At 38.5% G+C, this 9,569-nt stretch overlaps 1 protein-coding gene across 15 annotated transcripts in view; it reads right to left on the bottom strand.

Annotated features, from left to right (window-relative positions):
- Window positions 1–9,569, bottom strand: part of FAM135A (family with sequence similarity 135 member A) — a 124,337-nt gene that overhangs the window by 11,825 nt on the left and 102,943 nt on the right. The window lies entirely within an intron of this gene.

Below are 9,569 nucleotides of genomic sequence, written 5' to 3'. Positions count from 1 at the left end.
ACCTTCTGTAAGAAGTGTGGCAAGCACCAACCTCATAAAGTGACACAGCACAAAAAGGGCAAGGATTCTCTGTATGCTCAGGGACAGTGGGTGACAGGAAGCAGAGTGGCTATGGTGGACAGACTAAGCCTATTTTCCGGAAAAAGGCAAAAACTACAAAGAAGATTGTGCTGAGGCTTGAATGTGTTGAGCCCAACTGCAGAACTAAGAGAATGCTGGCTATCAAGAGATGTAAGCATTTTAACTGGGAGGAGATAAGAAGAGAAAGGGCCAAGTGATCCAGTTCTAAGCCTCATCTTTTCTATTATGTTGGGTTATTTACAAACCAAAAATGATACCTATTATTAAACATCTCTGTAATTTCCTGGAAAAAAAGATTATCTTGTACCATAGTAGCTCAGTAGGAGACTTCTTTAATCACTGTAGTTTATTATTCCAAATTCAACAGCTGGCCAAGATATTCTAAGCAGATGTTCTTAGGAAGAACATTTTAAAATAGATTTTTTTTTTGAAATTCCAACAATAAACAGATTCCTATTTGTTTATTTTTTGAGTCCTCATTATGGAATGGAAGAGTCCATGAACCCCTTTTTGTCCTGGTAATGTAATCTTATCTACTTCAATACTAATGTCATCTAATCTATGTATATATTACATTTTACCTTTACTCTAGCTCCTTCACTTTCCTTTATTTCTCTTGATATTCAATGCTGAGCTGCTAGTATGCCATAACTACATTGTGAAGTTATTTATATAGTCTATCGGCAATTCGTAGAATGTCATAGGTTTTTTTGGTCAAAGGTTGCTATAAAAATTTAATGAATGTTTATAATTGTAATGCGTTAATAAAAAAGACAGTCTTCTTTAAAAGTAACATTTTTGTAATTTTTACAAGATCTTTTATATACATAGACTGAGAAGTATGTGATTTTATAAAAAATACAGTCTTTATCAGTACCAGCAGATGGCGTAATGGTTATGTTGCTGGATTCCCATACGGTCTACCACGGTTCAAGTCGTGGACCCAGTGGCTTCAAACTCACGTCAGGCACATGTGTGTGGGTGCCCAAAATCCTGAGAGAGGACTGGAGGAGAAGGGACGGCGCATGGCCATCCCCCAGGGGTGCGAAGTGACTTCTTGCTTTCTGTCTTTCTGGCAAGTGCATACACCCTAAGTGCAAGAATCTCTCTTAAAAAAAAAAAAATTGAGTATTTCTCACTTTTTTTTTTGTGCAGATAGCAGGCCCACAAGCATGGTGAACGTCCCTAAAATCCACCGGACCTTCTGTAAGAAGTGTGGCAAGCACCAACCTCATAAAGTGACACAGCACAAAAAGGGCAAGGATTCTCTGTATGCTCAGGGACAGTGGGTGACAGGAAGCAGAGTGGCTATGGTGGACAGACTAAGCCTATTTTCCGGAAAAAGGCAAAAACTACAAAGAAGATTGTGCTGAGGCTTGAATGTGTTGAGCCCAACTGCAGAACTAAGAGAATGCTGGCTATCAAGAGATGTAAGCATTTTAACTGGGAGGAGATAAGAAGAGAAAGGGCCAAGTGATCCAGTTCTAAGCCTCATCTTTTCTATTATGAAGATGGCAAAATCCTGAGGTGAACGTTCACCTCATTTGATTACAGTTGGTCTGTTTGTAAGGGAAATTTGATTTCATGGTACTAAAAAAAAAAAAAAATTGAGTATTTCTCAATAACTTTAGAAAATGGATTATTTGGGGCCTTTAAAAAATGGTTTCTTCAGGGCCGGCAAGTAGTGTGGTGGTTAAGGGTGCTGGACTCCCACATGGCCGACTGCGGTTCAAGTCCCAGACCTGGCAGCTTGCTTTCTCACTTTCCCTCTCTCTCTCTTTTTCTCACTCTGTCCCTCTCTGGTCAAATAAATAAATGGAGTTAAATAATTTTTTTTTAAAATGCCTTCTTCATTTAAAAATAATTTATAGCTTTCAATTAAGAAAACTATTAACTAGTGAAATGCTGCAGAGAAAAGGACTGTTTCAAAGGAAAGATTGACAGGCCAACCCCATAGCCTAGTGGTTAAGGGACCAGGATCCCACATGGCCAACCTCAATATAAATCCTGGTGCTGGTTTGAAATACATGTCAGACACATGTGCGTGTGTTTGTGTGTATGCCCCAACTCCTGAGAGGGCAGAGAAATGAAGGGGATGGACTGCAGTGGTGAGACAGGAGTTGGATCCTATTCACAGGCACATAGAGCAGCCCCCTTCCCTCAGGAGGACCATTGCCGTGGGACTGCTCACAGTTACTCTTCTCCCAGTCACCATATTCCTTTGATCTTAGACACGTGAATCTTGTCCGTGAATAATCATGGCCCAAAGTTCTTAGACAAAGAATCTCCTGACCTTTGTATACACTCCAAGATTAGGAGAATAACTGGACTCATCCAGCATGTGCCCCTCCCCACCAGGGGGGATGCATTACACAAGCCCCATCCAGACAAGTCCAGAGAGAGCCCTTCCTGACCCCAATAAAACCCCTCACCACGGTTCTTCCTTGGCAACCCATTTTCCGAGACCCCTCCCTTCCTGGGAGCTGTTTTTCCTTCTCTTTCCTTCAAGAAAACTCCCTGCTTTGCTATACATACTCTCTATGGCATGACTCTAATTCTTCCTGAGCATGGGACAAGAATCTGTGTCTCACTGCTGGTGCTGGGCCCAAACACTCCTGCACCCCCTCGCCCAAGTCAGTAGTGTGGCCACACCCCACTGAAGGGTGCTTTCTTCCTCGCTATACCTCCCCATCCAAGGTGAGAACCTCTGGCAATTTAAAGACAAAAGAAAAGATTAGAAAAAAACTATGACAAAGAAGACTCAGAGGGAAGGCTTTGCTTAAATTAAAAAAAAGGAAGAGAGCAATAGGCTGAATTTTAATTTAGACCTCAATTTTCACTTTTCCCGAAGACTGAGAAATTGGTCATTCAGAACAAAACTGAAGTAATAATCAAACCAGGGCATCCAAAATTTTGTAGCTTTAGCAGAATAAAATATAAAAGAGAAATGATCACTTCTGATCATTTTAAAACATTTGGTAACAGCATACAGGCTAGGTAAATTGGTTAAGTGTTATTTTTCTGTACTCTGTGTTTTCCAATTTTATTTACTTATATTTTTGATGTGAACCTATATATTTCTATTTGTGAATAAAAGTAATTATATGTATATTTACAGATGTAGCAAATGCCTAGGAATTGACTATTTACTTCCCACAATTCACTAGGTGACAGAAAAAAAAGTAGAAAGAAAAAAAAAGTTCAAAAGAGACTTTTTTTTTTTTTTTAGGAGGTTTTTGCTATAGGGCGTGTGCGCTTGCCAGACAGACAGAGACAGAGACACAGAAAGTGAGAAATACCCCCCCCCAGGGGGGATGGCCACGCTGCAATCCCTTCTCCTCCATTCTCCTCTCGGGATCTTGGGCACGTGCACACACACGCGCCCGGCGTTGAGTTTAAGCCACTGGGTCCGGGATGTGAACTGCGGTCGACTACATGGGAGTCCAGCGACATAGCCATTACGCTAACTGCTGGTCCCATAAACTTCTATAACAATATTACAATTTAATAATCAACTGATAACATTTACTGATATTTAAAATTGCACTGAGGGGCCTGCAGTTAAGGTGCAGGACTCCCATGTGGCTGACCACAGTTCGAGACCTGGACCTGGTGGCTTGTTTTTTCACTTTCTCTCTTCCTTTTTCTGTCTCTGATCAAAAACTGGAAAATAATAATAATACATAAAGTTAAATAAAATAATTCTTAAAAAAACCCTACACTGCGAAGTAGCTTCTAAAGTTCTTAAAAGTTATTGGTTTAATATGACATGGTTAAAGGCTGTTTGCTAGCTTTCTGACACTGCAAGTCACTCAATCTCTCTGTACTTCTGTGTCCTGATCTGTTAAATGTGGGCAAATAATATCCTGACCACAGAGAGTTATAAATAAAGAGTATGTGTAATTGCATAAATGGTACTGGAACACTTCAAGTGGAACATGTATGTTAGTTATTATTTTTCCTATTGAAGTATTTAAGTATTGAGTATATTTAAGCATTAAGTAACATATTAGTCATGATGATTAGAAAATAGTGCTCTGAATATTAATGTAATTTAGGTATATAATAAAGCTAGGATCAGAGAACAAGCAAGAATGTTAAAACATAAAAGAAACTTAATAAATATTCAAATACTTTTTATGGCTAATAAAATCAATATTTAGATTAGCTGACTGCTAAAAGTTCTATTATGAAATATCTATTATTAATGTGAAAGCCAACTGCTATGATCTGTAATACTAGTATTATTTTAGTTCAGGCAGTTTCTCTAGTGCTGTTTTCTTAATTTATTTTTAGTTTTTTTGCTATAGGTGCATGTGGTTATGGAGAGAGACAGAGAGAAATAGAGAGGGGGGGAAAGTGAGAAATCACCCCTCCCCAGGAGGGATGGACATGCTACAGTCCCTTTTGCTGCATTCTCTTCTCAAGATTTTGGGTATGCAAACACTGGTGCCTGGCAGGATTTTCAAGCCGCCAGGTCTGGGACTTGAACCATGGTTGGCCATGTGGGAGTCCAGTGCCATGACAACACTGACACCTGTTGGCCCTTTCTAGCTGTTTTTAGCATCTAACACTTCTTGTTTCTTACTCTACAGAATGCTAATCACTTTACATGTATTATCTCCCTTCTCCTCCATTCTCCTCTCGGGATCTTGGGCACACACGCACAAGCACCTGGCGTGAGTTTAAGCCACTGGGTCAGGGACTTGAACAACAGCCGACTACGTGGGAGTCCAGCGACATAGCCATTACGCTAACTGCTGGTCCCAATAGTCTTTTTAACCTTGTAAGTGATACTATTATTCCCATTTTGAGGAAACTGAAGTTCACTTAAATTATGTAACCTAGTCATTGTTTGAACTATAAGTAATTCGTACATGTGAAGTCAGAGTTTGGCTCTTTACCACTTTCATGTTAGTATATCCAGAGTGGAGGGAGGGTAAGTCTTAGCGTGTGTTATAAGGCAAACGATAAATTCATAATTTGAAAGGAAAAGTTTTAACTAATGCTTAAACAGTTACTGAAGTACAAAAGAGCTACTTATCCTATAACTTTACCAATATGAGTATCTGCTCAGCTGGGGAAGGCCATTGGCTACAAAATCTGTATAGCAAAATTCTACAGTTATATTTCCTTCAGTGCTTTGATATTCTTCTCATTACTATTGTTAATTAAACTTTGCTTTGGCTAATTCAACATAAACATAGAGATCTCAGGGGGTGATTATGTTCAGTGTTGCCCTTCATACATTTCCCAACCAGTCAGCAACAATGGTACCAACTCCACAGCTGTAATGATGGCTCGAGCTAGTGACAGCGAGTTTATCCCACATAAGAACTGTATGCTGGGAACCAGCAGTTAGCGTAATGGCTATGTCGCTGGACTCCCACGTAGTCGACTGCGGTTCACGTCCCGGACCCGGTGGCTTAAAACTCACGCCGGGCGCTTGTGCGTGCGTGCCCAAGATCCCGAGAGGAGAATGGAGGAGAAGGGATTGCGGCGTGACCATCCCCTGTGGGGGGTGATTTCTCGCTTTCTGTCTCTCTGTCTCTCTCTGTTTGTCTGGCGAGCGCACGCACCCTATAGCGAAAACCTCTCCAAAAAAAAAGAACTGTATGCTACCTTTGATTTTATAGGATATCTTACAATTTTATCAATCAAATATATATTTTGGTGCACTATAAACAACTCATTATTGTTGCTTTGTAGTCTCACAAACAAAATCACAAAACCCAACTCATAAAAGAACTTTCCTTTAAAAAGAAAGAACTTTCCCTTAATTGATTCTAAATAATCAATAAATGTAACAACCGTTCCCAAATGTCTTTCTCATATTAAGAACATTTAAGGCAGAATACTGAAAAGGCTAAACAAGGTGGGAAAGTAGTACTAGTTTTTCAGTAATGAATCCAGTGTTCTATACTGTGTTCACTTTAAGTTTCAAGAGCAGGATGAGTACATGGGTGATAGGACTGAGGGAAAAAACACACTTAAAAACCAGGACTTACATTTGTAAGTTCAAGCAACTGCAGACTTACAACTACCATAACTGAATATTTTAGCTTTATACCTTACTATACAATATTTGAACTACTTTGGGATAATGAAAACAATATTGAAAAAATCATTCATTGTATCATTCATTGATTTAATGTGTATATACTGAACACCTATGAAAAAGAACTAGAGTAAATACTGAATGTGTGTATGTTGGAAATGGGAAAAAGCTGTCATGATGGATTCTACTTAAGGAAAGGAGATTAAGAACGAAAAATGACCAATATGAATTACAATAAGTAAAAGAGGTTCATATATGCTATGGCACGTCAAAGATAATGTTAATAGTCTTGAGATATGGAAGCAAGAGAAGTGTGGTCAATCAATGATGACTCAATAATTTAGAGGACTGAGTACCATCAAAAAAATGGTCAAAAGGCAGCAAAAGAAGAAACTATGTTTAATTTTAAACATATTTAGTTTGATATGTTAAGTAGAGAGGTCTAGCAGGCAAGTGAAAGTTGGAATTCATTAATGAGGTCGGTCAGTCCTGGAGACATAGAATTGGAATACGAGGTTTGGGGTAGTCTGAGAGGAAAGAAATATTAAGTCAAATTGACCATCAAGAACAGCTTTTGACAGCACGTGAATCTAAATTTTAATTTTAGAAGATGAAGAAAATTAGTTCTAAAGAGATGGGTGAACCAAAGAGGAGAAATGGGGAGTAGAAAAAGCATGAGAGAATACAGAGGCATAAAACATGCATGGCATGACTATAGCAATGTGTGTTTGTGAGGGGAAGAGTAGAATACAAAGAGAGTAAGAGATTCGGAAATTAATGATAAAGGCTTTTATCCATATAATCTAAATTTCATCATGAACACTATAAAGCACCATGAAAAGATTTTCAAATAGGATCAATGTGGTCTGATTTAATTACTAGAAAATATTCCTCCTTATGAAAAAGTAAAAATTGGGAGAAGGGGGGCTAGGTATCTAGTCTGGAGGTTATAAAATAATATATAAGTAAAAGTGATGAAGGTTGGACTAAGGCAGTGGCAAACAGGAAGAGAAGCGACTAAGTACACTGAATGTTTTAGGTCTTGGTATTTCAGTAGATATTGGGGAGTAAGTGAAGAAGAGGAATCTAGAACTTCTAAGTTTCTGACTGGGGAGATGGTGATGCTGTAGATGTGGAATCCAGGGAAATAAATCCCAGGGAAAAGATGAGTTGTCTGAAATCTTTCTGCATTTGAGGCACTCAGATATCCAAGTAAAGACGTTCAGTAGGCAGCTGGAAATATATGAATCTCAGCAGAGCATGGAGTACTGAGCTCGAGAGAGCTACAGACAGATACGGAATGATGATATCAAGGAAGAATGTGCTGAATTACAAGAACAGAAGACAGAGGTTAGAGCCCATTTACCCCTTACATTTAAGGGTAATAAAAACAAAAATCCATGTAGGAAGCAAAGAGACAAGATGGAAGAAAACCGGGAAGGGTGATACTATAGAAATGGACAGAGAAAAGTATTAAATGAGGAAGGTGTTCTTGATGGTCTTAAATGTCTTAATGTTCAAGTAAAGAAAAGAGGTAACTGGATTTAGCAAATTTCAGTGGAATGGTGAGGACAGAAATCATGATGTAGTAAAGAAAAAAGGTGAGAAGAAGTAAAAGGAATTATTTTCTGAGAGGTTTGACTCTATAAAAAAGAGAAATAGGACAAGTCAAGAATAAGTGATCAAGAGAGATATTATTACTTAAGATGAAAGAAATAGGAATAACTTTTTATGTTAAATAGTTCCTGAAAAGGGACAGAGAAGGAATGTGTTCCAAAACAAAGAGAGGATAATTATTCCTGAACGAAAGATAGATCTCTCACTGAACTAGAAGGAAAGCACAGTTATGCTAATGTTCAGAGGGAAAAGGAAAGAAAACAGAAAAGGTTTTCACTTGATGGTTTGAGTTTCAAAGATAAAGCAGGAAGCAAAGTCATCTGTGAGAACTGAAAGTAGCAGAGGTGGTTTGAAGTTTGAGAAAAAGATGAAAACTGGAACCGCTTCTAAAGGATTAGATGGGAAGCTAATTAGACATCGCTAAACAAGACCCTGTGAATCTATAGTGCTATTGCCTTGTGTGTCTCTTTGATTCCTTATCAAAGAGCTTAAGAGGCCAGGTACAGAAACGGTAATGTAGATTTGCTAGATAACTCTGATGGGAAAAAAAGGAGTATAATAATGCATGAATGACAAAAGTGGTAATTCATGGCATCTAAGACAGGTCAGGAAGAGTAAAACCAGCAAGAACACGGTTGACTTAGGAAAGTGTAATAGAGCTCTCAAATAAGTTTAAGAAACTGATGAGAATAAGAAAGTGCGAGAGAAGGATAAGATATTATGGCCACAGAATGGAACACTGATAGAAATTTTAGGGATATAGAGAACCATGGCTATTGATTCAAAGCGGGATAGAGCCAAGGGTCACTGGAGTAGAGAAGGGACCATAGTGCTAATGAATCGATCACCTGCGGGGTTGACTCATCAAATTACTAAAAACGACATGAGGATTAAGTATATTAAGATCCAAGAAAAGCAACTTTTGCCCAAAATTAACCATGTAATAAATATTTTTAGTGTTTCTAGTTCTCATTAAATATGTAATGAGTGACCAGGAGGCTGTTACATTAAAGCAGACTAGAAGGCTAGCTCAGCTTGGATGGTAGAAGCCTCAAAGGAAGTGCTTTCATAGGACAGTGGAAAAATGATTGTAAAAAGAAATGGAAAGCAAGAAGATTGTTTCCTTTACTCTCTCTCATCTGGTAAATGAGAAAAAAACTGCAGCAGTGATCAGCAAGACACTGGGATGTCCAAGAAAGTCATGATGCATTTTATAAAGAAAAACACAGAAAAATACATCAAGACTTTCTAGACGACCTAATATATTCTGTCTGATATGTTGATTTTTTAAATTTTAATTATTATTTTTTTAATTTTTTTGCTCGTATTTACAGAAACAAAGAGTAAAAGGGAAAGTGAGAACTCACCCCCTAGCGAGGAAAGACCATGCTGCCATCCCTTCCCCTCCTGGATTTTGAGCACAAACATACAGTTGATGGGTGCAATTTTCAAACTTCTAGTCTAGGACTTGAACAACAGAGTCTGCCATGTGGGAGCCAGCTGCATTAACCGCTATGCCACATGCTGCCCCTTGCTGCTTATTTTTATAAATAATGTTTGGAACACAGTCATGTTCGACAGCTTCTGTACTGTCTCTGGTTGTCTTTATACTACAATGGTATTACTGAGTAGCTGGAGAAACTGTATAGCTGGCAATGCCAAAATATTTACTAACTAGCCCTTTAAAGAAAAAGTGCGCAGACCTCTGCTCTACAGCTGAGGAAAGTGGGGAGATGAGGGTAAAGGAGGAGGCAAAAAAAATTCTAAGTATTAGTTAAGTCTCTGTTTTCAGAAGAAAGTGAAGATAGTCTTT

Source organism: Tupaia chinensis, unplaced genomic scaffold (genome assembly GCF_000334495.1).
Source record: "Tupaia chinensis unplaced genomic scaffold, TupChi_1.0 Scaffold145685_1, whole genome shotgun sequence".
NCBI lineage: Eukaryota > Metazoa > Chordata > Mammalia > Scandentia > Tupaiidae > Tupaia > Tupaia belangeri.
This window is presented reverse-complemented; position numbering and strand designations above follow the sequence as displayed.